The sequence below is a fragment of the Elephas maximus genome, chromosome 21 (assembly GCF_024166365.1).
Source record: "Elephas maximus indicus isolate mEleMax1 chromosome 21, mEleMax1 primary haplotype, whole genome shotgun sequence".
Classification (NCBI taxonomy): domain Eukaryota; kingdom Metazoa; phylum Chordata; class Mammalia; order Proboscidea; family Elephantidae; genus Elephas; species Elephas maximus.
The window spans coordinates 37,066,149-37,090,175 of NC_064839.1; the positions used below are offsets into that span (position 1 = coordinate 37,066,149).

Below are 24,027 nucleotides of genomic sequence, written 5' to 3' on the forward strand. Positions count from 1 at the left end.
TAATTTTGTATAATCTGGTCCATTTCACTCTCTCTGCCTTTGAGCTTAACCTCTCTCTCTTTCTCTCTCTCTTCCTCTTATTCATTCTTTAATTCTTCAGGCTGTTAAAAAAAATTGGTAATAATTCTCAATGATATTTGATGGCTTTTACTAAGCAAAAGGAAAAAAAACACACAAACACATGCACACAAAACAATGGTATGGATCTGGGCTGCAGCTGCTTAAATGTTAATTTCTGTGTTCAAAGTATTGTTTATTTTAATGCAGTAATGCTGTTTATTAAGACATGGTAGCCTTTTTAATAAATAAATGAATTGACCCCAAAGTGAGCAAAGAAGGAGCTAGAACAAATAGAGATGATTCCCCAGAATAACTGTGCATCATTTCCTTCAGGTTTTTAAAGAAGGTTCGTGTTTGCTGACACCTGACATGTTCTCCCGTGCTTTTGATGTAATGGACCTTCCTTCTGTTTAGCATGCTGTGACATCCATTCTGTCACCTCACCAAGGCTACCCTTGTTTTTATGCCTGTTTCTTACTGATGTGGGGCCAATGAACCTGGAAGGAGACACATTGGTTGTTATTGGTTACTTTCCAACAGTCTAAAAGGTGATAGGGAAGTGATGGGGGATTTGGATGGGCGAAAATCCAGAGGAAAAATCCTCCTTGGCAGAAAAGAAGAAAAATAGAGAGAGGGGAATAGCAGGTGTGTATAAAGAGAAAGGAAACAAAATGAAGAGCACAGTTAGACCAGAAGCCATCATTCGACTCAGACCTGAACATATGCTTTCTATTTGCACCATATGTCCTGGTCTTCTAATGAGAAATCAGATGTCAAGAGAGAGAACTTCAGTAGAACACCATGGCTAAAAGTTTGATTTCTATCCTGCCTCCGATCCTTACTGTGTGTCTTTTCATAGCTTAGTTAATGTCTCTGGACTTTGGTTTCCTTTCAGCAAAATTGGGGTAAAAGTATTATCTTCCTCAGGGAATTGCTTACTGAAATTACAAATGTAGGGTGCTTGGTGGGTGCTTGGCATGTTTTAAATGGCCGTTAAATACTTATTATTATTATCATCCCAGTTTAGTAGCACATGATTTAGGGTATCAGTCAGGATTCATTGAAGACAGCAGATAATATCCTAGAATAAGGCATTAGACTCTGCACAATTGTGGGAAGAATGGAGAAGTGAGATCTGGAAGGGAAGTTAGAGGAGAAAAGTCACTGGCCCAAATAGTTTCACTGGAGCATTCTACCAAATGTTTAAAGAAGAATAAAATAGCAATTCTACCCAATTTCAAAATAAAAAAGGAGGAAACACTTCCCAATTCATTTTACGAAGCTAGTATTACCCTGATACCAAAACTGAGCAAAGATGTTACAGAAAAAGAAAAACTACAAATCAATATCCTTTGTGAATAAAGATACAAAGATCCTTAGCAAAATATTAGCAAATATACTTCAACCAAATAATCATCAAATGGCGTTGATTTCAGGTATACCAGACTGGTTCAATATTCAAAAATTAATATAATCCACTATGTTAACAGGCTGAAGAAGAAAAGGCATTTGATAAAATTCAATACCCATTCATGATAAAAAATTATTGTAAAAATTGAAACAGATAAGAACTCTCTCAATTTGATAAAAAGCATTTACAAAAAAAAAAAATGCAGCTAACACTATACTTAATTGTGAAAAACTTAAGGCTTTCCTCCTAAGACTTTGTATTTCCTTTGGGAATAAAGCAAGGATGTTTACTATCACCACTTTTATTCAGTGTTGTGCTGGAAAGTCTAGCCAGTGCAAGAAGAAAGGGAAAGAAAAAAAAAGGCACACAGATTGGAAAGGAAGAAATTAAATTATCCTAATTTTCAGAAGATACCATTGTCTATGGAGAAAATTCAAAGGAATCCTCAACAAAAAAATACAAAACTCCTAGAACAAATAAATGAGTTCAGCAAGATTGCAAGTCACAAAATACACAAAGACCAATTGTATTTCTATATACTAGAAATGAAAGTGAAGAGGACTTACAGCACTTACTGATGAAGATCAAATACCACAGCCTTCAGTATGAATTACACCTCAACATAAAGAAAACAAAAATCCTCACAACGGGACCAATAAGTAGCATCATCATAAATGGAGAAAATACTGAAGTTGTCAAGGATTTCATTTCACTTGTATCTACAATCAACGCCCATGGAAGCAGCAGTCAAGAAATTAAATGACATATTACATTTTTTTTTTTATTATTACATTGAACGAATCTGCTGCAAAAGGACCTCTTTAAAGTGTTAAAAGGCAAACACGTTATCTTGAGGACTAAGGTGTGCCTGACTCAAGCCATGGTATTTTCAGTTGCCTCATAGGCATGCAAAAGCTGGACAATTGAATCAGGAAGACCGAAGAGGATTGATGCCTTTGAATTACGGTGTTGGTGAAGAATACTGAATATACCATGAACTGCTAGAAGAATGAACAAATCTGTCTTGGAAGAAGTACAGCCCAAATGCTCCTTAGAAGCGAGGAAAGTGAGACTTCATCTCACATACTTTGGACATGATATCAGGAGGGAACAGTCCCTGGAGAAGGATATCATGCTTGGTAAAGTAGAGGGTCAGTGAAAGAAAAGTAGACCCTCAATGAGATGAATTGACACAGTGGCTGCAACAACAGGCTCAAACATAGTAATAATTGTGAGGATGGTGCAGGACGGGGCAGTATTTTATTTTGTTGTATATAGGGTTGCTATGAGTCGGAACCAACTCAACAGCACGTGATAACAAACAACAGAAATGAACAGGTGGGCATTGAAATAAAAAATGCAACAACATTTGCAATTGCTAAAAAAAAAGAAATCGGTGTAAAACTAACAAAACGCAGTATGTACAGGACTTGTATGCTGAAAACTAGAAAGCACTGAATAAAGAAATCAAAGAAGACCTAAATAAATGGAGAGACATACCATGTTCATTGAGTGAAAGTTTCAGCATAGTAAAGATATTAATTCTCCCCAATTTGATATTCAGATTTATTCAATTCCTATAAAAATTCAATCCAGTTTTCTGTAGAAATAATCAAGGTTATTTTAAAATATATAAGGAAAGGTAAAGGAACTAGAATACTAAAACAATTTTGAAAAAGAAGAATAATGTGGGAAGATTCAAACTCTCTGATTTCAAGACTTATTATATAGCTACAATAATGAAAACTGCATAGTATTGTCACACAGATAAATGGAACAGACTTAAAAAAAAAAAAGACTAAAGGACCCAGAAATAGACCCACACAAATATGCCTAAATGATTTTTGTCAAAAGTAATTCAATGTTGGAAAGATAACCTTTTTATCAAACAGTGCTGGAGTAATTGGACATCTATGGACCAAAAAAAAGAAACTCCACCTAAGTCTCACACCTTATACAAAAGTAACTCAAAATGGATCACAGAGTTAAATGTAAAATATAAAAGTATAAAACTTTTAGAAAAAAACCACTGAAGAAAATCTTCAAGATTTAGGCTAGGCAACAGTTCTTAGACTTGACACCAAAAGCACAATCCATAAAAGGAAAAAAATGATGAGTTGGGCTTCATTGAAATTAAAAACTTGTTCTGTGAAACACCTTGTTTAGAAGAGTAAAAGACAAGCTACACATTTCGAGAAATAATTTGCAAACCACATATCCAACAAAGAACTTATAGCTAGAATATATAAAGAACTCTCAAAACTACATTAAGAAAAAAAGAAAAAAAAAAAAACTCAAACAATCCTATTAGAAACGGGCAAATGACATGAGGAGACATTTTAATGAAGAGAATATACAAAAGACAAATTAAGCACATTGAAAAATGTTCAACACTGTTAGCCAGTAGGGAAATGCAAAGTAAAACCACAATGAGATATCTTTACATATCCATCAGAATGGATAAAATAAAAAATAATGACACCACCAAATGTGGGAGAGTATGCAGAGAAACTGGGTCACTCATATATTGCAGGAGGAAATGTAAAATGATGCAGCTGCTCTGGACAACAGTTCGGGAATTTCTTTATAAATTAAATATGCATCTACCATTGTTGTTATAGCTGTTAGGTGCCTTTGAGTTGGTTCTGACTCATAGCGACGCTATGTATAACAGAACAAAACACTGCTCAGTCCAGTGCCATTCTCACAATCATTGATATGCTTGAGACCATTGTTGCAGACACTGTGTCAATTCATCTCATTGAGGGTCTGCCTCTCTTTCGCTGACCCTGTACCAGGCATGATGCCCTTCTCCAGGGACTGGTCCCTTCTGATAACTTGTCTAAAGTACGTAAGACAAAGTCTCACTATCCTGGCTTCTAAGGAGTATTCTGGCTATATTTCTTTCAAGACAGATTCGTTCATTCTTCTGGCAGTCCATGGCATATTCAGTGTTCTTCATCAACACTGTACAACCCTGCAATTGTACTTTTGGGCACTTATCCGAGAAAATGAAAATTTATGTTCACACATAAATCCGTACACAAATGTTTATAGAAGTTGTCTTCACAGTAGCCAAGAACTGGACACAACTTGGATGTCCTTCAGTGGGTGAATTGTTAAACAAACTGTGGTGCATCTATACCATGGAATACGACTCAGCAATAAAAACGAACTACTGATAAATGCAACAACCTGAATGAATCACCAAGAAATTATGCTGAGTGAAAAAATCTAAACTGAAAAGATTATATACTATGTGATTCCATTTATATAACATTCTTGAAGCGGCAAAATTTTAGCAATGGAGAACAGATGAGGGTGCCAAAGATTAAGGAAGTGATGGGGGTGGGAGAGAAGTGAGTGTGGCTATAAACGGGCAACATGACAGATCCTCGAGGTGGTGAAATGTTGTATATATTAACTATAAAAATCAGTATCTTGGTTTTAATATTATACTATAATTTTCAAGATGTTGTTGAAGGAAACTGGGTAAAGAGTTCATGGCATTTCTCTGTATTATTTCTTCAACTGCATGCGAATCTATAATTATCTCAGAAAAACCCACCAACAGTTAAATTAGAAGAAAAAGCTTGATGCATCCAGTGACTCCGCAGACTTTTCCACATTTAAAATGAAAGGAGTATTTTTGTTTTATCTGGTCGCTTTTCGAGGGCGTTAACGTACTTGTTATATCTCAAATATGTGCCTACTCTTTCTCTTGCCCTATTTTAATGATCCCTATCAACGGGATAAATAGGTATGATAGGAAGTGGGGAAATGCCACAAAAACAGATGAGTGAGGGTGTTCCATTAGCTCCGGTAATTAGGCAAATGAGCTTCTTAGGCAAGTCAGTTAGAATACTACGGACTAGGGTATTTACTCTCCCTGTCATTATAGGCGGGTTCCAATTGTTAATAATACGGAGCCTTATTGGCATGTTTCAATTATATTGCTTCCCTAATTACCTAAAGTAAGGGAAAGAGAGTGTTTACAGAGCAGATGATTGGAAATCATTTTAATTGTGTCTATCAAGAAGGAAAAATATAATACAAAAGCAAATGAAAAATGAGATAAAGATTGGGGGTAAAGAGTGGGAAGATGTAACCTAGAGTAAGGAGAAGGAGGTGAGAAGTTTCAGGGGAAAAACTGGAGGGTCAGAAGAGAAGCTCAAAGGGCAGGTGTAAGAATTCTAGTGGGGTGACTTAGGCAGCAGCTAATTATTGCAGTTCTGGAAGTGTGTATCTAAAGGGAAAAAAGAAAAAAAGGAGGAATAATAAGAGAGAAAGAGGGGCTAGAGAGAGAGAGGGAGATGGATTTCTGTAAGGATAGACTTTTCAGTTGACTAAAAAGTGGGGGCGGGGGGAATGAAAACCAACAGCCATTGCCATAACAGGTGTCTAGTGTAGGCAGATGTTGTGATGGTTCAGATCAAAATGGTTTGGGCACCTTCCTATGAAGGTAGCACATACAATGTGACAGAGGAAACTTTCAAATAATTGTCCTTGGCTACCCCCTTGTTTGGCTAGTGTCACAGGCATGCCAGGAGAAAGCTGAGATAGAAGGAACAACTAGACTAACATATCTATTTTGAGCTAGGCTGTGTGCTAATAACTTTCCATGCCTTATTTCATTTAAGCATCACCATGAAATAGATATTACTGTCTCACCTTATAGTTGACTGAAGGAGGTTTAAAGAGGTTAGGCATCTTGTCCAAGGTCATTATGCTAGTAAGTAGCAGATCAGCATGTAAGGAACTTTTTCAGCTCCCACAGTGCAATCAAACCCAGACGTTTTAAGGCTGGCACTGGTGGAGGAAATATTCTATGAAAGGAAACACCAGACTTCATTGTCTCTTCATACCTGGTGCCCAGGATTTCCACTCCCACTGGGGCTTCTCATCATTACCTGTTCACCCACCAGGCTAGTTTCAAGAGGGATGCTACCCCATAGAAGAAAACTATTGGTTTCCTCAATAAAAATCCACTAAAGTTTGAAGAGGATTCTCTTGGTTTTGTTGGTGGGGGGCGGTTTTCAGGACAGGGAGAAGAGCAGAGCTCCCAGTAGCACAAGGTTCAGCCATCCTCACATGTGGTAGTTCCCCCTCCATTTCTAACCTAAAGCAATCAGTGACTTTCCTCTCACCTGAATGTTATCTCTAGTTTGTGTAGTCCTAGAGCCCACAATCCTTCCCTTACAACACACTGACGGAGAGTTACGGGGCAACCCTCTGACTATTCAAGTATTTTGTCTAGAATGTAATTGCAAAATTTAAAGAGGGGAGTAGAGGATTATCAGAACTTAGAATGTATGTGTATGGTTTTCAGTAGTTGATGCTTAGTAATTCTTTGTTAAATAAATAGTCAAATGTAGCTTGATAAGATCATTCCATCCAGATAGAAGGTAGAACTGTAGAACATCTGGATCCCATTGCCCAGACATTGGAGCAGCCCTTCATTAACTTTGAGGTTGTAATTTTCATCTTAATGTTGAAGTAGCTACTTTTAGAACCAATTGGGAAGAAATGGAAGCTTGTGATTGAGTAGCACCTGCTTTCTACCATAGCTGGCTGTGGTCTTTTCTCTCAGAACATATTATCCTACATGTTCTTTATCCTATACAGTTTTTAGCAGTAAGTGTATTGTGCAAAGAAAATAACATTTTCCAAGGAGACTCCATTATGATGGATATTTTTTAGTGGATGTAGCCTCTTGGATATTTTGGTTTGTCTTCATCTTTTCTTTTTATAGTATGAAAGGTGGTCTTTATAACCACATAAGCCTTTCTATGCTGCAGAAGATGGAAAAAAAAAAAAAAAGCCTTTCTATGCTGCAGAGGATAAAAAAAAAAGGAAAGGAAGAGGAAGGAAGGAAGCAAAAAGAAAAAGGACGGACGGAAGGAAGAAAGTGGGGGAGCGAGGGAGGAAGGGAGGGGAGGAGGGAAGGAAGGAGGGAGAGAGAAGAGGAGGGAAGGAAGGAGGGAGAGAGAAGAGGAGGGAGAGAAGGAAGAGAAGGAAGAGAAGGAAGGAAGAGAAGGAAGGAAGAGAAGGAAGGAAGGAAGGAAGGAAGGAAGGAAGGAAGGAAGGGAGGGAGGGAGGGAGGGAGGGAGGGAGGGACTAATCTCTCCAATTTGGGAATTAATTTTAGTCTCTAGACATTTTAAGAGCTTGATAAATTGAGAAAGTTCTTTCTTTTCTTTCCAGGTACTTAAAAAGGGAAGTGAAGAACAAGCATAAAGCGTTCCTGTCTCATGACCCTGTCAGGCTCTCAGGGCAGTGAACATATGGGAAGCTGCAGGACACCCTAGCAAAAGAGGCAAAAGACTCTTTGACCCCCCAGAAGCACCATGCCATCTGTTTCCTCCATTGGAGAAAGGGCTCCTCTATCACCCTGTTCTTTTCTGGAGTTGCTCAAGGATGACAAGTACAGTTTCTAGAACTGGAGAAGCCAGAAAAGTGATTTTTTCCAGGTAAGTGATTCTTCTTCAAATTCTAAGAACTTGAACAATAATTTTCATAATAATAAGCAATGTAATGTTTGTCAAGGGGCACCGGCCATCTGGGTAGGAGGGCATGTGCCACAGATAGATGAAATGCTGCGAGCTCCTGCCAACCCAGACCCCTCACTCTTCCTCAAATCAAACATAACATATTCCCTCTGTAAAAGTAAATTGGTACCTGCTTCTTAACAAACAAACCTTTGAGGGCAAAAAAAAAAAAAAAGCAATATAAAAAAAAGAAAAGAAAATTACATGTGTATTTTCTCTTGACACAGTTTTAAAAGCTGTTTGTAGCTGATTTACAATGCTCATATTATTCAACTTTTCATTTGAAATTCTAATAAGTCCTTTGAATGGGCTGTAGCTTGTTAGAAAGTAAAGGGAATGAAATGTCTTCATTGGATTGTGAGGTTTTGCTGGCTTCTTCATGGACGTTCTAAGTCTCCTTTCAGTGTTACCTTTTCACCCACAGAATGTTCTTGAGTTGGTCTGGGCAATAAAAGCAAATGTGGAGTGGGAAGAAGGATTGTGTAAGAGCCATCATGCATGTTCCATTGTATATAGCCACCAGATCTTTGTCCCCCGACCCCTTGGTTTGCATGTTTCTGCCATGTGCTAATGAATTGGTTGAGTATCTTTTCTGTTCTCTCGAGAAACCCCCCTATTTTTCTAAACTCTATGAATATGAATGCAAAGTTCCTGGGAAGCATTTAGACCTGTCAGGTCAGGGGTGCTATTTTTAGGGACTAAATGGGTTTTCCCTTGTTCCAAAAGCAGGTGTTGGCTGGTATGAAAACAAGCCTGTCTAGATCTCAGTTCCTATCAAGAGGCCATCCTCTAATTTTACCATCTACCCCACCTGTGATGGGCACTAAGCAAGGCCATGGTGGTTTTAAAAAAAAAAAAAGGCATGGAATGACCAACTTCATTTGGAAACTGTTTTAAAAATAAGTGGGTTGTTCTCTAATTCTCTTTTGGTCTGACCTTGGGGAAGATAAATCAAGGTTCAGGTTAGTTTGCTATAACAGAATTTTACTACCTTATGCTCTAATCTTAGCACTCTCAACATTGTTATCTCAAATGATGGAAAAGTCTTGAATATTTGCATAACATTATAGAAGATTTGTGACTGAAAGGATAGGATGTAACGCATGCAGACAAGATATATCTTTTTTATGTTTGTAGTCTCTCTGGCGGAAACCCTGGTGTATAGTGGTTAAGTGCTACAGCTCAAATCCACCAGGCGCTCCTTGGAAACTCTATGGGGCAGTTCTACTCTGTCCTATAGGGTCACTATAAGTCGGCAATAGACTTGACAGCAGTGAGTTTTGGTTTTTTTTGGTGGGTGTTAGTCTCTTCTAGCTTCTCTCCTTTAGCCACACACTTCTTTCTTTTGTGGTGACCTAACTTGGAAAAGGAGGCCTGGTGATGCAGTGGTTAAACACCCAGCTTACTTGGTTGCTAATCAAAAAGGTCAGCAGTTCAAACCCACCAGCAGCTCCAGGGGCAAAAGATGTGGCAGTCTGCTTTCGTAAAGATTACAGCCTTGGAAACCCTATGGGGCAGTTCTCTGTCCTGTGATGTGGCTATGAGTCAAAATCAACTCAAAGACAACAGGTTTGGTCTTTTTGGTTAACTTGGAAAAGGGAATAGTAATTGTGAAGGTTTTAGAGTGGGTTGAAGAGTGAGCAGAAGGTGAAGAAACAAACAGCATGTGTAAACAGTTCTTGAAAAATTTGTCTATGGAGAGTGGAGAAAACCCAATTTTTACTACCTAACCTGGATAAAATTTCTGGAGAAACTGTAGGATTTAGTAGGTGTAATGGTCTCATTCCTGTGTTAGGGAATTCAGAGAGCATATATGAAATCCCCATGAAATATTTATTCCCTTGCAGTTGTCATCTGGCTCAAAATTCCTACTAGTTTCTGGATATCCATTTGCAAAAAAAATGAAACAGGACCCATACCTCACACCATGCACAAAAACTAACTCCAAGTGGATCAAAGACCTAAACATAAAGACTAAAACGATAAAGATCATGGAAGAAAAAATTGGGAGAACCCTAGGAGCCCTAATACAAGGCATAAACAGAATACAAAACATTACCAAAAATGACGAAGAGAAACCCGATAACTGGGAGCTCCTAAAAATCAAACACCTATGCTCATCTAAAGACTTCTCCAAAAGAGTAAAAAGACCACCTACAGATTGGGAAAGAATTTTCATCTATGACATCTCCGACCAGCGCCTGATCTCTAAAATCTACATGATTCTGTCAAAACTCAACCACAAAAAGACAAACAACCCAATCAAGAAGTGGGCAAAGGATATGAACACACATTTCACTAAGGAAGATATTCAGGCAGCCAACAGATACATGAGAAAATGCTCTCGATCATTAGCCATTAGAGAAATGCAAATTAAAACTACGATGAGATTCCATCTCACACCAACAAGGCTGGCATTAATCCAAAAAACACAAAATAATAAATGTTGGAGAGGCTGCGGAGAGATTGGAACTCTCATACACTGCTGGTGGGAATGTAAAATGGTACAACCACTTTGGAAATCTATCTGGCGTTATCTTAAACAGTTAGAAATATAACTACCATACAACTCAGAAATCCCACTCCTGGGAATATACCCTAGAGATACAAGAGCCTTCATACAAACAGATATATGCACACCCATGTTTATTGCAGCTCTGTATACAATAGCAAAAAGTTGGAAGCAACCAAGGTGTCCATCAACGGATGAATGGGTAAATAAATTGTGGTATATTCACACAATGGAATACTACGCATCGATAAAGAACAGTGACGAATCTGTGAAACATTTCATAACATGGAGGAACCTGGAAGGCATTATGCTGAGCGAAATTAGTCAGAGGCAAAAGGACAAATATTGTATAAGACCACTATTATAAGATCTTGAGAAATAGTAAACCTGAGAAGAACACATACTTTTGTGGTTACGAGGGGGGGAGGGAGGGAGGGTGGGAGAGGGTTTTTTATTGATTAATCAGTAGATAAGAACTGCTTTAGGTGAAGGGAAAGACAACACTCAATACATGGAAGGTCAGCTCAATTGGACTGGACCAAAAGCAAAGAAGTTTCCGGGATAAAATGAATGCTTCAAAGGTCAGCGGAGCAAGCGTGGGGGTCTGGGGAACATGGTTTGCGGGGACTTCTAAGTCAATTGGCAAAATAATTCTATTATGAAATCATTCTGCATCCCACTTTGAAATGTGGCGTCTGGGGTCTTAAATGCTAACAAGCGGCCATCTAAGATGCCTCAGTTGGTCTCAACCCACCTGGATCAAAGGAGAATGAAGAACACCAAGGCCACACGACAACTAAGAGCCCAAGAGACAGAAAGGGCCACATGAACCAGAGACCTACATCATCCTGAGACCAGAAGAACTAGTTGGTGCCTGGCCACAATCGATGACTGCCCTGACAGGGAGCACAGCAGAGGACCCCTGAGGGAGCAGGAGATCAGTGGGATACAGACCCCAAATTCTCATAAAAAGACCAAACTTAATGGTCTGACTGAGACTAGAGGAATCCCGGCGGCCATGGTCCCCAGACCTTCTGTTGGCACAGGACAGGAACCATCCCCGAAGACAACTCATCAGACATGAAAGGGATTGGTCAGCGGGGGGGAGAGAGAGATGCTGATGAAGAGTGAACTAATTATATCAGGTGGACACTTGAGAGTGTGTTGGCAACTCTTGTCTGGAGGGGGGATGGGAGGATAGAGAGAGAGGGAAGCCGGCAAAATTGTCACGAAAGGAGAGACTGAAAGGGCTGACTCAAGAGGGGGAGAGCAAGTGGGAGTAGGGAGTGAGATGTATGTAAACTTATATGTGACAGACTGATTGGATTTGTAAACGTTCACTTGAGGCTTAATAAAAGTTATAAAAAAAAAAAAATTCCTACTAGTTTCATTACGTCTGCTAAGGTTGCTTCAAAGAATCCATCGCCTTCATATCATTTGTGAAAACTCTTCTGGTTGAATAAGATTCTATCTGGATTTTCTCTCCAGAAGAATAAGTAATAGGTTCCCAAAAGAAAGGCAAAGAAATGATAGTGTATTATAACCTCCTAGGATGTTCCGATTATCTATTGCTATATAACAAACTACCCCAAAAGGCAATGATATAAAACAACAAACAATTTGATTACACCCACGGATTCTCTGGGTCAGGACTTTGGATAAGGGATAGTGGGGATGCCTCATCTTTGCTCTAGGATGTCTACGGCTTCAGCTGGGAGGATCCAAGATGGCTAGGAAAGCTACATTGGGATCATTACAAGATGGCTCCTTCACTTACATGTCTGGTGCCTAGGCTGGGGTGGCTAGAACAGCTGAGGGCTGACTAGTGCTATTGTACCTTCCAAGGCAGCCTCTCTGTGTGCCTGGCTTGAGTAACCTTGCAGTATGGCCCTCTCAGAATACTCAGACTTCTTACTTGGCAGCTTGTATCCTCCCGAGCAAGTGTTCCAAATCAAGAGAAGAAGAACCTGAAAGTCCTCTTAAAACAAAACAAAATGAAAACCAAACCCATTGCCGTTGAGTCAATTCCGACTCATGGCAACCCTATACAACAGAGAAAAACTGCCCCATAGGGTTTCCAAGGAGTGCCTGGTAGATTTGAACTGCCAACCTTTCGGTTTATAACTGTAACACTTAACCACTATGCCACCAGGGCCACCAGGGTTTCCTCTTAAAAGCTAGGGCTAAACTGGCAAATAGTCATTTCCACCATGTAGTATTGGTTAAAGCAGTCACAGGCCAGCTTACGTTCAAAGTGCTGGAGAAATAGATTCCACTCTTGATGGGGGAAAGGATGGGAGGAGCAGCTGGTGGCAGCCTTCTTGGAAACAAGGGACCACATTGAATTTCATGCCCAGAGGGCCAAGTCCCACCCCAGTAAATCAGTCATTCAATCAACAAATATTTAGTTGACCAGTTATAAGGTGCCTAGTGAATTTTTTTTTTTTTTTTTAGTGATACACAATGTAGATGTGGTACTATCTTCTTGGAACTTATAGTTTAGTATGAAAGATACATTTAAAAAATTGATAAAAATCATTGTAAAAAAATGGTAAATCTTAACCAGTGGAAAAGGACTGAATGTGATGGAAGCATGTAGCAAATGGTATCAGAAGTGATCTCTCTTAGAAGGAGAAATTTAGTCCAAGTCTTAAAAAATAAGCAAAAACAATCTCCAGTGTGTTGATAAAAATGGTAAGCATTGGTTGGAAGGCATTGCTTTGTGGTAACCTTGGAACTGAAAGAAAATTTCTTGCCCCCAAACCCTTGCTCCATTTGAAATCTTGAGACTCCATCTGTGATGGATTGAACTATATCCTCCCCCAAAATTTGTGTATTAACTTGGTTAGGCCATGATTCCCGGTGTTGTATGGTTGTCCTCCATTTTGTGATTGTAAGTTTATGTTAAAGAGGATTAGGGTGGGATGTAACACTCTTCTCAGGTCACATTCCCAATCCAATGTAAAGGGAGTTTCCCTGGGGTGTGGCCTGCGCCACCTTTTATCTCTCAAGAGATAAAAGGAAAGGGAGGCTAGCAGAGAATGAGGACCTCATACCACCATGTCCTTTGGACCTGAGGTTCCTATGCTGAGATGCTCCCAGGCCAGGGGAAGACTGATGACGAGAACCTTCCTCCAGAGCCAACAGAGAAAGAAAGCCTTCCCCTGGAGCCGGCACCCTGAATTCAGACTTCTAGCCTACTGGACTGGGAGAGAATAAAATTCTCTTTGTTAAAGTCATCCACTTGTGGTATTTCTGTTATAGCAGCAGTAGATGACTAAGACACCATCCTTCTATCAGGCTAAAACTTTGGACAGGCATGGCCTTTCCCTAAAGGAAGTAAATCAAACAAATGAATTACCACCCAATTTTTGGACTTCACAAATGGCTTAGTTTGGAAGTAGGGAATTTTTTTTTTTTCCAGGATTAGTATTTAGGAAGTCTCCAGAAGAAACTATTTCTATATCAAAATGTACTGGTTATTTGGGAAGAGATTCATGGCTATGTCAGACTCACCCCCTAACCCCTCCATGGCACCTGAACAAGTTGCAAAACCATTTTACCCACCTAGGGTTGTCTGGGTGCGCCAGACTTTTTAAGTGTCAGCCAGCCAGAAGAGTTCATTATATTTTTAATAAGATTAAAAAACTAAAATAGTGATTTTATATATAGAAGATGATGAAAGTTGTGTTTTTTGCTTTTGTTTTTTACCCTACAGATGATATTGTTTGTTTTATAAGCCATTCTATTATTTTGATAAAAGGAGACCACTGGGAGTAGCTTCAGTTCCAAATTGAAAAGGTATCTTAGGGTGATAGTCTCAGGGGTTCCTCTAGTATCTATTGATCCACTAAGTATGGCCTTTTTTAGGAATTTGAGTTTTGTTTTACAGTTTTCTCCCATTCTAATCAGGACCTTCTATTGTGTCCCTGGTCAGTACAGTTGGTAGTGGCAACCAGGCGCCATCTAGTTCTTCTGGTCTCAGGCTAGAAGAGGCTGTGGTTCTCAAGGGCCATTAGTTCTATCCACTAGTTTGTTCTTTGAGTCTTTGGTTTCCTTCACTCTCCTTTGCACCTGATGGGAAGAGACGTATAGTTGTATCTTAGATGGCCGCTTCCAATCTACTCACCAATCTAGATGCTGCTCAGCAATCTAGAATGTAGAACATTATCTTTATGATCTCTGTTATGCCAGTTGACCTAGATGTCCCCCTGAGACTAGTCCTGAGCAAGCCAAATTACTCAGTCCCATAAGATGACTGGCTATGTCTAGCAAGTTACTTTAACTGTACCCCCATGTGCTCTAATATATGTATCAATATATGTGTAGCACATGTAAACATGAATATACCTATGCCTGTAGGTACACTTGTACCTATACACACCTATACTGACATGTGACTTCCTATACCCATATATGCATTCATGCTTACCTATGTAACCACACGTATATTTTATTGGTTGTTATTATCATTGAAAAATTGTCAGGTATATTATTTACCATAGTTGTCCCTTATTCTTAAGTACTTCTTAATGTTTTTGTTTACTTTGGACAAGTTCTGCAGACTTCATCCATGTTGGTTATTGCCTTTCCCATCACCAAAAATAACAAATGTCTATTATTTAGGAGGAGCCCTCATGGCATAGTGGTTAACAGTTACACTTGCTAGCCGAAAGGTTTGTAGTTCGAATACACCAGCTGCTTCTTAGAAGCCCTATGGGGCAGTTCTACTCTGTCCTCTAGGGTTGCTACAAGTCGGAATCAGCTGAAAGGGAAGTTTTGTTTTTATTATTATCTAGAAAGTGACTCCCCCTCTCTCCCCCTCCCATCCCTGGTAACCGTCAAAGAACGTTGTTTTCTGTGTGTGTGCCTATTCTTGATTTTTTTAAATAAAATTGGTGCCATCCAATATCTGTTCTTTTGAGATTGACTTATTTCACTCAATATAATGTCCTCCAGATTTATCCACATTATAAGATGCTTCGTGGACTTGTTATTCTTTATAGTTGCATAGTATTCCGTTATATGTATGCCCATAGTTTACTTATCCATTCATCCATTGATGAGTAAGTACTTAGGTTGTTTCCATTTTGCTGTTGTTAATAATGCTGCAGTGGGCATAGGTGTGCCTACGTCTATTCATTTCAGGGCTGTTAATTCTGCAGGATGTATACCTAGTAGTGGGATTGCTGGGTCATAAGGTATTTCTATTTCTAGCTTTTTGAGAAGTGCCATATTGTTTTCCATAGTGGTTGTATAATTTTGAATTCCCACTAGCAATGTGAAAGTGTTCCAGTGTCCCCACAACCTCACTAGCATTTGTTGTTTTCTGTTTTTTTGATCATTGCCATCTTTGTAGGGGTGAGATAGTATCTCGTTATAGTTTTGATTTGCCTCTCACTAATGGCTAATGATCACAAGCATTTTTTCATGTATTTGTTGGCTACCTGAATGTCCTCTTTGGTCAATTTCCTGTTCATGTCCTTTGCCCATTTTTTAAAAATTGGATTGTTTGTTTTTTTGTTGTTGAGTTATTGAAGTTTTCTATATATTTTAGAAAGTAGACTTTTATCAGATGCATCTTTGCCAAAGATTTTTTCCCAGTCTGCAGGTTCTCTTTTTACTCCCTTGGTAAAATCTTTTGATGGACATAGGTATTTAATTTTTTAGAAGTTTCCAGTTATCTAATTTATCTTCTGTCATTCTTGGATTTTTTTTGGTTTTGTTTGGTACTCAATTTATGCCAAAGATTAGATTCGATAGTTTTGACCTTGTTTTCTTCCAGGAGCTTTATGGTTTTAGCTTTAATATTTAGATCTTTGAGCCATTTTAAGTTAGTTTTTGCACATGGTGTAATGTATGGATCTTGATTCATTTTTTTGTGTATGGATATCTACTTTTGCCAGCATTCCTCGATAAAGAGACTGTTTCTTTCACATTGAATAGAATTTGACCCTTTGTTGAAGATCAGCTGCCCAAAGATAGATGGATTTACTTCTGGGTTCTCAATTCTATTCCATTGGTCTATGTGTCTGTCATTGTGCCAGTACCAGGCTGTTTTGCAAGTTTTGAGATAGGGAAATGAGGACCCTCCTACTTTGTTATTCTTCTTCAATATTGCTTTTGCTATTTGGGGCCTCTTTTCTTTCCATATAAAGTTGGAGATTAGTTTTCTCCATTTCATTAAAAAATGTTGCTGGGGTTTGGATCAGAATTACATTACATCTATTGATCACTTTTGATAGTATTGACATTTTCACAATGTTAAGTCTTCCAGTTCATGAGCATGGAATGTTTTTCCATTATGTAGGTCTCTTCTAGTTTCTTGAAATAGTGTTTTATGATTTCCCTTGTGTAAGTCTTTTACATCCCTGGTTAGGTTTATTCCTAGGTATTGTACCCTTTGGGGGGCTATTGTAAATGGTATTGATTTCTCGATTTCCTTTTCAGAGTTCTCCTTGTTAGTGTAGAGGAATCCAATTGATATCTGTGTGTTGATCTTGTACCCTGCCATTTTGCTGAATTCTCTATAGTTCCAATAACTTCCTTGTGGAGTCTCTGGGATTTTCTATGTATAGAATCATGTCATCCGTGAATAAGAATAGTTCTACTTCTTCCTTTCCAATTTGGATACTGTTTATTTCTTTTTCTTGCCTTATTGCTCTAGCTAGAACTTCCAGTACAATATTGAATAGGAGTGATGAAAAAGGGCATCCTTGTCTTGTTCCCACTGTCAAGGGGTGTGTTCTTAATGTTTCTCCATAGAGAGTAATGTTAGCTGTTTCTTTTACTCTATGGCCTTAATAACGGAGGATTTTCCCTTCTTTTCCTATTTTGCTAGGAGTTTTTATCAGGAAAGGTGCTGGATGTTATCAAACTTATTAATTTTGACCTTTTCTTCTTTCTTGATTTGTGCATTTATTTTTATAAATTCTCCTCTGAGCACTGCTTTTGCTGTGTTCCAAAGGTTTTTGTATGTTGTATTTTCATCCTTATTTGATTTTAAGAATTTTTAAATTTTTTCTATTACCCAAAAGTTTTTAAGTATGGTGTTACTCAGTTTCCATGTATTTTTTTCTCCTCGTTCTTTGTTATCGATTTCTAGTTTTATGATCAGAGAGGATGCTTTGTATTATTTTGATGCTTTTGAATTATTAAGGCTTGCTTTGTGGCCTAATGTATGGTCTGTTCTGGAAAATGATCCATACACATTGGAGAAGAATTTGTGCTGTGCTTATGTTGGACAGTATGTTCTGTATATGTTTATGAGGTCAAGTTGTTTTGATTGTGTTAGTTAGATCTTCTATATCACTGCTGAGTTTATTTTTAGTTCTGCCCATCATCGAAAGTAGTGTGTTAATGTCTTCTTTTATTATTGTAGAGCTTTGTATTTCTCTTTGCAATTTTGTTAGTTTTATGTATTTTGGAGCTCTGTCATTGGGTGCATAAATATCTATTACGGTTATGTCCTTTTGGTGGATTGAGCCTTTAATCATTATATAATCCCTTCCTTGTCTCTAATAATGGATTTTGACTTAAAGTATATTTTATCAGAAATTATTATTGCCACTTCCACTCTCTTTTGGTTACTGTTTGTGTGATGTATTTTTCTCCATCCTTTGATTTTTAACCTATTCATGTCTTTGTGTCTAAGGTGTGTCTCTTGGAGGCAACATATTGATGGGTCTTTTTTAAATCCATTCTGCCACTGTCTCTCAACTGGTGCATTTAATCCATTTACATTCAGTTTGATTATCTGTAGGTATGAATTAACTCTTGCCATTTTGTTACGCTTTTTATTGTGGTGTTAACAGTTTCTTTGTTCCATTTTATTTTCTATGCTGAGTTCTTTTTGTTTCTGGATTTTCATTTCCATCATTGTTGTTGAGTTTATGTTTGCTGAGTCTTTTTAATTTTTCTTTGTGGTTTTTTTTTGGGGGGGTAGGGGTAAGTAGGTTTATTAATTTTCTTTGAGGTTACTCTGGAATTTACTTTTCTCCTTCTAAGTTTAAAACAGCCTGTTATATCTTGGTATCACCTTGACTTCTCCATATGGAGAATGATAACTACATCGTTTATCCCCTCTCTTTGTTTTGAGGTTGTCATCATTTACATATTGACATCTCTGGTTCCCTGTTCTCAGTTTTTCAGTTTATTTTCTATTTGAGAATTCTTTGTCTCGGTTGGTATATGGGTGACGTTATCATGTGTCTTCATTTCAGGTTGTTGTCAGGTGTTGTTGGTTCTCTGTCCAAAGGACTCCCTTTAATATTTCTTGTAAGGTTGGTATGGTTTTCAAAATTACTTTAATTTTGTTTATTTGGGAATGTTCTGGTTTTGCCTTCATATTTGAAAGACAATTTTGCTGGATATATGATTCATGGTTGGTAATTCTTTTCTTTCAGGGTCTTATATATGTCATCCTACTGCCTTCTTGCTTGCATGGTTTTTGCCAAGAAGTCATATTGGTGTTCCTTTGTAGACGTATTTTGATTTTTCATGAGCTGCTCTCAGAATTATTTCTTTGTCTTTGGTTTAGTAAGTTTGATTATGATATGTCTTGGTGACTTTCTTTTGAGGTCTATCCTGTATGGGGTTTATTGAGCTTCTTGGATTGAAATCTTCTCTTTTTTCATGATATTACAGTAGTTTTCTGTCAATAAATCCTCAAAAATTCTCTGTGCTCCCCCCCCTTCTGGAATTTCAAGTACGTGTAAAATTTGCCTCTTGATAGTGTTCCATATAACTCTTAGGCTTTTTTCACTTTTCTTCATTCTTTTTTCTGATTATTTCTCAAACAAGTTAGTGTCAAGGAATTTGTCCTCTATTTTGCTGATTTTTTCTTCTATTGCTTCAATTCTACTGTGTCCTGTTGAATTATCTACTTCTGATATTTTATTGTTAATCTTTTAGATTTATAGTTGTTTTTGTGTAGTTTCTACTTGTTTATTTTGTCTTTTTGCTCTTGCACTGATTTCCTGAATTCTTCTAGGGTTTTATCTGTGTTTCCGTTGATCTCTTTGAGGATCCTGTATATAAGTCTTTTGAATTCCTTATCAAGAAGTTCTGTTACCTCAGGAAAGTTCTCTGCCCCTTTATTTTGGTCACTTATTTGAGCCATCTTATCCTGATTCTTCATATGATTTGTTATTGTCTGTTATCTCCAAGGCATTAAGGTGTTATTTATTGATTGATGGTATGTTTCTTTGTTTCATCTTGATTTCTTGTTTTGTTTTGGCATGGGTGAGTCAGGCATGCTTCATTGATCACTCATCTGATGGCACGAGTGTGCTCACCACCTGCCTCTGGGTGAGCAGGGTTGCAGTGGGCAGGGCAAGCCTGTGTCATTGTTCACTGGGTGGGCAAGATGGCTCAGGGTGCACTGGGTGGGCACTAGCTATCACCTGTTGTTGGTCCAGCAGTATGGCAGTACTCACAGCCACTCACCAGGTGGGCGGAGCAGTGGCCAGGCTATGTGGCAGGTGGCCGGGACTGCTGGAGCATTCCCACGCAGCTCAGCAAGGTGAATTAGTGGTTAGGGGTGAGGTCAGGCAGCCAGGGGTGCCAGAGCACTCTTGTGCTGCTCAGCGGGGCAACTTTGTGGGTGGGAGGGTGGGGGTGGGCGCTGGGGGTGCCAGAGTGCTCTTGTGCTGCTTGGTGGGGTGGGTTCGTGGGTGGGGTGCAGGGATGGATGGCTGGGAGCTCCCGAGTGCTGCTACTCAGTGGGTGGGTGGGGGATGGTGGATGGGGATGGGCAGGAGGGAAAAGAAGAAGGGATTGGTACTGTGGGGATGGTTGTGCTTCTAATCACCAGGAGTGTGGGAGGAAGGGGAGCTTGCTCCTCTGGTCATCAGGCAAGGGTGCCTGGGCACTTCCCATTGGCTGTAGCCAGCAAAAAGAACCTGGTCCTGATCAGGTGGCGGGGGGGATTGCCAGTAGTCTGGTTAGGTAGGGGATCTCCTGTTGATACTCTGCAAATATATTACTCCATGTGTGCCACTCACCCCAATTTTCTGGGACTGCCACTGGTAAGTACCCCTGTTGCTGGATCCTGGCTACTTCTCTGCTCAGTGGATGCCAGGGCCCCTGGAGCTCTCACCTGCCTTCCTATACTTTCCCTCCTTAGATCCAGTTTATGTCCGGCTCACCATGCTTCTTTCCAGGTATGTTAATGCAGTTTCTCTGTCTCCTGTTAAGAATTCCATGTAGTTCCTTATCCAGGATCACTGCTGGCTTTGTCCCAAGATGGCCATGCTGTGCTGGTTTGGCTGGCAGGGTACCTCTGCTCTGTATCTCTCCTTGTTCACTGTTTTCAATCAGTTTCTTCTTCCAATAGGTGTCTAATCTAATTCTTTATCCTTTCATTTGATGCTCATGGTTCTAGGATTGTCCTCTCTACCTATTTTACTTGGTTTCTTGAATCTTTGCTGTAGAGGTATGCAAGGTGTGTCTGACTGAGCCACCGTCTTGGCTCCTCCTTGAAAGATGTGTTTTTAAAGAAGTAAATTAAAATCTCATTAATATTTCAGTGAGAATATTTTGTGCTTATCTGTTTCATCTCTGTTTTTGACCTGTGGCTTAGAGTTCACAGCATGAAGGAGATGGTGAAATCTGTTAACCATAAAATGTTAATTATAAGTAAATTACAGCACAAACGTTCAATCAGCCACATTAATTCTACATAAAGTGAATTATCGTAGCAGAAAATTTTAAAATGTGACTGAATTTTGTAATCTTCAGTCTCCTTTTTCTACCTCTCACGCTCACCCTGATTCCCATGTGTTTATTCCAGAAATGCTGAGCTCTTTGTGTAGTGCTGAGCTCATCCTACTTACTGTGTTTTTAAAGTTAAATGCAGTGTGTAGCCCCTGTCTCTCCAAGTGATTCTGAATTGTACATAATTCTGCCCCATGGCAACTTAAATGGAAGCTTTGATATTTCTCAAGCAGAGAGTTCGGCTCTTAGAACGAAGGGGTTGAGTTCTTCAGATGGAATAATTCTCTCCTAGATAAATACGCGTGCCTTTGGACACTGTTTTGAGAGATATATACACAAATAATGTACACCTTCTACATTTGTTTGCCAGCCATGCCCTCTCTCTGCAAGTCACCCTAACAAGCCCCACTATGCTAATCCTTTTCTACATGTTGCTGTAAAAAAAAAAAAAAATTAGCATGCTCATCAAAATACCTTCTGGGAGAGGACACAGCCAGCAAACAAACACAGAAAGTGCAAGTTATTTGCATAGAAGTATGGTATCTGGTATCTACCCCTGTCTTGAGGTCTATTGTAAAGTTACAAACTAAAAAAAAAAAGTGCTTTTATGGCCCAAAACAAATGGACCTCGCATTTGGGATCATTTCTCAGTAACAGAAATGCTGAGAGATTAAAAAATCTTGCCGGAGAGCAATAAATACCAAAATAATAATTTACAAAGCATTTGAAGCATCCAGAGTATAAGTGGCTCATTCTGTCAACTATGCTAATTGTACGTTAGTAGAAAAACACTACCGCTTCCCTGAACAAGTGCCCGTATGTATTCATGTTGTAATTAGAAACAAGGATGCTGCTCAGTATTAACAGGATGTTTAACCCAGTAAAGTGCTATTAGGTCCTGGACACAGGAGAAGCCATAGATTTTGCAAAATACCTGGAAAGAAAAAAACAAAATCCTTTTTATTATTTAGTGCTGCAGAAAGCCAAATGAGTTGAAGTAACAAGTAGTCTAGAAGAATCCTATCTAGGAGTTCCTGGCTCCTAGTTGTCCTCCATTCTAATGTATTTTTTGGCAGATCTGGCCTTCCTCCTGACACTCAGCAAGGCCCACTGTATCTCTGTAAGCCTTGGATGTTTACTTTGGAAATTTGGATCACATTCTGGAGGATGCCCATTTTGGACCAAATATCCATTGTCTTCAAGTCAGAAACTCTGGACTCTCTCCTAGCCTCATCTCATCCACTGTGGCAACATTATTGTGCTAGGTAACTACTCTGTGACCTCATGAGAACTTTCTAACTTAGTGGAGCACAAAGCATTGCACCTGCATTGCTTCCCTACCAATATCTGACTTGTCTTTGAGGGATCAGTATTCCCATTAGTTGGACACAGAGCCTTTGCTTTGTTCCCTGAGATAAGCCATTTCGTTTAATATCCCTTGAAACCCAACACAAGGCTGAAGCAGCCAAGAAGAGAAATGAAATATATTAACAAGGGACATGCAGAAAAGGGAATCAAAGCTTTATTAAGAGAAAAAGACTCCCACTATGAGAGGGATGAGAGAAGGAATTTCCAATTTTCTAATGGCAGAAGCCGTTAATCTGCAAATGTACGCAGGCACTGGTCAGTTCTCTTTTAATATGTTCAGAAAACCTTGAGGATTAAAATATCTGAGAAAGTCTGAGTTAGGGATCTGGCATCATTAAGAGAAAAGGAGCGTCAGCTTCCAAAAAGGCTAGATCTTCTAAATAAAATCTTAGAATAAACAGTGTAATGAAGTTAAATGACAGCTACTTTCATTTTAAACCACAGGCAAAATTATGGAAAAAAAAAAACAAAAAAGATTGTGAAGCTTCCGTTATCATTTTCTCCTTTATTTTGCCTCAGGTTCCCAGTGCAGGCTTTCTGCATCTTCCAGCATCTACTGTCCTTTTCTGTCATTTAGAAAACCATAAACCCATTCAGACCAAGGTGTTAGAAGCCTATATTTTTTCTTTTATAGAAAAATAACTTTATTGTTTTTGTAAAAAATGGTACACATTCACTTTATAAAATTAAAAATTGTAAAGTACAAAGAAAAAAGCAAAATTCCATTAAAAATTTTACCACCTTTACTCATCTTACAGATTTGGTGACTCTTCTTAAGCATTTCTTTACTATGTATCTATAAAAGAAAAGAGAGGGAGGTGAGAGATAAAGAATGAAAGGCTCAAAAAGATAGAAAAATTGAGATTTTAAAAAGAGATTATGCAAAAAGCACAAAATAATAAATGTTGGAGAGGTTGTGGAGAGACTGGAACACTTATACACTGCTGGTGGAAATGTAAAATGGTATAACCACTTTGGAAATCGATTTGGCGCTTCCTTAAAAGACTAGAAATAGAACTACCATACAATCCAACAATCCCACTCCTTGGGATATATCCTAGAGAAATAAGAGCCTTTATACGAACAGATATATGCATACCCATATTCATTGCAGCACTGTTTACAATAGCAAAAAGTTAGAAGCAACCAAGGTGCCCATCAACAGATGAATGGATAAGTAAACTATGGTATATTCACACAATGGAATACTACGCATCGATAAGGAACAATGATGAATCCATGAAACATTTCATAACATGGAGAAATGTGGAAGACATTATGCTGAGTGAAATTAGTCAGTTGCAAAAGGACAAATATTGTAGAAGACCACTGTTATAAGAACTGGAGAAATAGTTTAAACAGAGAAAAAATATTCTTTGATGGTTATGAGAGGGGGCGGGGAGGGAGGGAGA

The 24,027-nt window shown here is 38.7% G+C and overlaps 1 protein-coding gene across 3 annotated transcripts in view; it reads left to right on the forward strand.

Annotated features, from left to right (window-relative positions):
- ZFHX3 (zinc finger homeobox 3) overlaps positions 1 to 24,027 on the forward strand; it is a 701,029-nt gene that overhangs the window by 24,117 nt on the left and 652,885 nt on the right. For all 3 annotated transcript variants that reach the window (XM_049864644.1, XM_049864650.1, XM_049864646.1), the window contains one exon: positions 7,676 to 7,941. The gene's annotated coding sequence lies outside the window, so the exon portion shown is untranslated. The remainder of the gene's footprint in view (positions 1 to 7,675; positions 7,942 to 24,027) is intronic.